The sequence below is a fragment of the Bos indicus genome, chromosome 5 (assembly GCF_029378745.1).
Source record: "Bos indicus isolate NIAB-ARS_2022 breed Sahiwal x Tharparkar chromosome 5, NIAB-ARS_B.indTharparkar_mat_pri_1.0, whole genome shotgun sequence".
NCBI lineage: Eukaryota > Metazoa > Chordata > Mammalia > Artiodactyla > Bovidae > Bos > Bos indicus.
Window position 1 is genome coordinate 25,343,857 of NC_091764.1, and position 5,659 is coordinate 25,349,515.

At 41.4% G+C, this 5,659-nt stretch overlaps 1 pseudogene; it reads right to left on the reverse strand.

Annotated features, from left to right (window-relative positions):
* Nucleotides 1-2,859: 2,859 nt before the first annotated feature.
* On the reverse strand, nucleotides 2,860-5,225 carry LOC109563319 (protein CDV3 homolog pseudogene; annotated as a pseudogene).
* Nucleotides 5,226-5,659: the final 434 nt, after the last annotated feature.

Consider the following 5,659-nt stretch of genomic DNA (forward strand, 5'->3'; position numbering starts at 1 on the left):
CATCATCACACTTGCTGGATATTTACTTTGCACACAGTCAAGTACTTATTCAAAAACCTGAGCCAGGTACTTGGATATTCTGTTAATTTTTATCTGAAATTATTATTGAATTATTCAGCACTATTATTAAGAAAAGGGGGTTGGAGATTTGATAAGAGGAATAGATTCTGGGTTGAGAGTAATTCATAGTAAAACTTCAAGGACACGTTTATTTTTTTTAATTTTTTTATTGAGGTATATTTGATTTATAATATTACATTACTTTAAGATGTATAACAAAGTGACTCCAAATTTTTATATGTTATACTCAGTTTACAGTTATAAAATATTGAACTTATTCCCAAGGTAAACAATATACCTTGTAGCTTATTTATTTTATATTTAGTAGTTTAAACCTCTTAATCCCCTTTCCCTCTGTTGCCCCTACCACCTTCTGTCACTTAAATGGTAACCAATAGTGTGTTCTCTATAACTGTGAGTCTGTTTATCCTTTGTATAATCACTGCTGCTGCTACTGCTGCTATGTTGCTTCAGTCGTGTCCGATTCTGTGCGACCCCATAGATGGCAGCCCACCAGGCTCCCCCATCTCTGGGATTCTCCAGGCAAGAACACTAGTTAATTTTATTTTTTAGATTCCACAATTAAGTGATAGCATACAGTATTTGGCTTTCTCTGTCTGACTTATTTCACTAAGCATATTACCCTCCAGAACCATCCATGTTGCTACAAATGGCAAACTTTCATTCTTTCTTACAACTGAGTCATATTTCATTGTAGATATACACCACATTCTCTTTATCAGTCGTTTCTTGATGGAACCTTAGGTTCCTCCTATATATTAGCTATTGTGAGTAATGCTGCTGTGGACATTGGGTTGCCTGTATCTGTTTAAGTTAGTGTTTTTATATTCTTTTGATATATACCCAGGAGTGGAATTTCTGGATCGTTGAAGTTCATTATTAGGTTTTTTGAGCCCTTGATACTGTTTTCTGCACTGGCTGAACCAATTTACATCCCCACCAACAGTGTACTAGGGTTGCCTCTTCTCCACATCTGCATCAACATTTATTATTTGCCATCTTTTGACAATAGCTATTCTGACAGAAGTGAAATGATATTTCATTGTGGTTTTGATTTGCATTTTTCTGACTGTTTACAAAGTTGAGGATCTTTTCATTAGACTGTTGGCCATCTGTATGTCTTCACTGGAAAAATGTCTAATTAGGTCTTCCACCCATTTTTTAATTTGTTGTTGTTGGTTTTTTTTTTTTTTTTTTTTTTTGAGATTGACTTGTATTTGCTGTTTATATATTTTGGATGTTAACACTGTATCAGTCATTTCATTTATAAATATTTTCTTTCATTCATCAGCTTCTCTTTTCACTCTGCAATGGTTTCATTTGCTATGCAAAAGCTTTTAGGTCCAACTTTAATTGAACCTAAATTAGGTCCAACTTATTTATTTTAATTAGATCCAAGTTATTTATTTTGTTTTTGTTTCTTTTGGGAAACAGATCCAGAAAAGTGTTGTTACAATTTATGTCAGAATTTTGTTTTGCTAATGTTTTATTCTAGAAGTTTTATGGTTCACAATCTTACATTTATGTCTTTAATCCATTTTCAGTTTGTATCTATATAGGGTGTGATAAAATGTTCATGTTTCATTCTTTTCCATGCAGCTGTCCAGTTTTCCTAGCACCACTTATGGCAGAAAGTGAAGAAGAACTAAAGAGCCTCTTGATGAAAGTGAAAAAGGAGAGTGAAAAAGTTGGCTTAAAGCTTAACATTCAGAAAACTAAGATCATGGCATCTGGTCCCATCACTTCATGGCAAATAGATGGGGAAACAGTGGAAACAGTGGCTGACTTTATTTTTCTGGGCTCCAAAATCACTGCAGATGGTGATTGCAGCCATGAAATTAAAAGACACTCCTTGGAAGGAAAGTTATGACCAACCTAGACAGCATATTAAAAAGCAGAGACATTACTTTGTCAACAAAGGTCCATCTAGTCAAGGCTATGGTTTTTCCAGTGGTCATGTATGGATGTGAGAGTTGGACTGTGAAGAAAGCTGAGCACCAAAGAACTGATGCTTTTGAACTGTGGTGTTGGAGAAGACTCTTGAGAGTCCCTTGGACTGCAAGGAGATCCAACCAGTCCATTCTAAAGGAGATCAGTCCTGGGTGTTCATTGGAAGGACTGCTGTTGAAGCTGAAACTCCAAAACTTTGGCCACCTGATGCAAAGAACTGACTCATTGGAAAAGACCCTGATTCTGGGAAAGATTGAGGGCAGGAGGAGAAGGGGACGACAGAGGATGAGATGGTTGGATGGCATCACCGACTCAATGGACATGGGTTTGGGTGGACTCCACGAGTTAGTGGTGGACAGGGAGGCCTGACATGCTTCAGTTCATGGTGTCGCAAAGTGTCGGACATGACTGAGCGACTGGACTGAACTTATTGAAGAGACTGTCTTTTCTCCATTGTTTATTCTTGTCACCTTTGTTGAATGTTAATTGACCATAAGTATGTGAGTTGATTTTGGGGCAATCTGCTCTGTTCCATTGGTTTATGTATCAGTTTTGGTGTCAGTACTGTACTGATTTGGTAACTATAGGTATGAAGTACCACCTAAAGTTGGAGAGCATGGTTATTTTAACAGTATTAATTCTTTCAACCCATTAGTATGATGTATCTTTCAATCTGTTTTTGTCATCTTCAGTTCTTTTCAGGTCATTTACCTCTTATTCATAGGTATTTTATTCCTTTTAATGTGATTGTAAATGGGATGGTTTCTTTACTTTCTCTTATGTAGTTGATGGTTAGTACATAGATATACAAGACATTTCTGATATTAATTTTTTTTCCATATATTTACTTTTTATTGAATTTTTTAATGACACATAGTTTTTGCACTGCTAAACCATGCCTGAGAATTCAAAGAAAGAAATGGTACAATGGACAGCCTCATCCACCCATCATACAGCATATTTAAACTTGATTCATGTGCACTTTGATAATTCCACATATCTTTTAAAAAGTTGTAACAAGGGTTGGGATTTTTAAGTCTCCTTGCAGGTCTTTAGATTTCTATGCCATTAAATAACTTTTCCCATATATTCATCTCAGTTCCTCAATAACATAACCCCCAACAAAATTTTGCTGGAAAAAAATGCACTTTTCAGGGGATTTATGTGGCTCAAGGTCCAAGAGATTATTTGTTAAAAGATTTTTGTTTCCCATATGATGTCTTCAGATTAACCAAGAATCCTTTGTTTTTCAATCATCCAACCTCTCCTTGGCTGGCTCAGCTACTCACCCAAGCACATCAGAACACAGGCATCCTGCCTGCCACCTCAAGTAACTGCAACATTATTGCCCAGATACACTTTGCAGGTCCCATCAGGTGATTCTGTTCGCTTCCCGGGAGTGGGATTCCTGCATTGACACTTTTATCAAGACTCAACTCCTAGAGGAAAATGCCCCCACAACAGGATAGTTTTACTCACCCATTTGCTTCACTCTTGCCAGTAGCAAGTCTGCAACTCCTACATTTGGCAAAGGGATTTTATTATAGAGAAACCCAGACTCTGCATCAAGCGGTCACATGCCACTTTGAAATATTTCTACCGAAGATACAAAACTAGGAAATTACCAGACTATCTCATTAGATGTAAAGACTTTTCAGTAATCCTGGGTAGCATCCTGGTGTCCCTTTTCAGGACTAAAAATTACTGGATAGTTTAAGCTGTAATTATTAAAAACAGAAGTGCTACATCACCTGTCTTTCGCCCCTGACTCTCCAAATGATCAACTTAAAGACATACCAGAAGGTTGATACCAAAGCTAGGCTGGGACAATCACTGCATCTACAGAATACCTAACACCTTAAATGTTTGGGCACAAGTGCATCTGGAATTATTGTCAAAGATCATGCAAGATCTGTGAAACTTAAGTGTGTTTCAGGTTGAGGTTCTGCTCTTACTGCTTTGAATTTGTAAGGACAGGACAGTGACTCCCTTGGCCCGAGCAGAAACTAAACAAAGTCTTTCCACCAGTTTACTATACAATTTAGACCTGATTAGAGGAGGCTTTAGCAGCACCTGAAGTAGAGCCCCCTGCATTTACTGCCCTTTACATTAAAGGCCATTTGGTTCCACTCTAGGGATTGGCAAATTCATGAGACATTTCACAATTCCAATGCATACTTCAGGTTACTGAACTAAGCAATACGCTCTGTAAAACAACTATTCCAAGTGATAGCAAAAAAAAAAAAAAAAAAGCCTTAATATGGAACACAGAAAAAGTATTACCCAAATAAAAAATTACTAAAAGAAATAAGCTTCTTCCCTCCTACCCCTTTCCCCACTTGGTGACCAAAGTTTGGTTGAATTTAATTTGTGGTTACCTCAGAATACAACTCAAAGTTTTAAATTATAAATCAGAGCCCTACAGATTTTCCAAGCACATCAGTTCTTTTGAGAGTGGCATGTTCTAGGAAGTCTAATCCAGCCACAGTCCACCTCAGAGTATTCCTTATAGATGGGGCACAGGACAGGTTAATTAAGGTCACTTAAATCTTCATCTTTTACAGCAGATCAGAACCCAGATGGCTGACTTTCTGCAGGATTTCTGATAGGAATCCAGTAGAACTGGTTTCAAGTTTCACATCGATACTTAATAGCTGTAACCTTCTTATCCAGAAGTTGTGATCCACATGAAGTCCACAATGAGTGCAGCAAATCTGAGGTAGTCAACCCTTACGAAGGCTCAGTATTTCCGACTTTCTACATGCTCGGCAGGGGATGCAGGGATGGGAACTGCGTATCACTATAGATTTCTGGTGGTCCTTGTGGTGCTTTCCTTGTTGTGGTCAACCTAGCTCCAGGAGGCCTATACACGCCACTAGTCATTGTCGGTTCTGGGGTTTCTGTAACAACTCCTGGAGCAGGAGGTGCTTGTACCGGAGCAGTTTTATTCCAAGGGCCTGAAGACTTTTCTACACCACCACCACCACCTCCACCTTCTTCCCAATTATCACTTGGATCTTCTCTCTTTTCAACTTCATCTTCTTCCTTTTCACTTATTTGCATTGCTTGAACTCTTAGGCCACTGTAATCAACCTCTTTTTGCTCAAATTCTTTCCACTCATCTTCCTCCTTTGTCACAACCTTGGTGGCGGCCCCAGGGCCAGTGACCCCTACGCCCGCGGTCCCGCTATCGCCCGTCCGGGTCCCCGCGCCCGCCCCACCGCCCGCCGCGCCCGTGGCTCCGCTGCTCCCGCCAGCGCCTCCCGCCAGCGCCTCCCGCCAGCGCCTCCCGCCAGCGCCTCCCGCCAGCGCCTCCCGCCAGCGCCTCCCGCCAGCGCCTCCCGCCAGCGCCTCCCGCCAGCGCCTCCCGCCAGCGCCTCCCGCCAGCGCCTCCCGCCAGCCGCGCTCGCTGCGCTCGCCGCCCGGTTGCTCCGCTCCTCCTTCTTCTTTTTATCTCTCTTGGCGAAAAAGTTGTCTAGGCTCCGCTCCTCCGTCTCAGCCATGGCCGCGGCCTCCTTGGCCCAGATGGGTGGGGCCGGCGGCGGGCCAGGCCCACCGAGGCTCTGAGCTCGGGGTCGAGGCCGGCTCGGCGCTCAAGCTCCCGGGCGCGGCGACGCCTCAGTCCCGC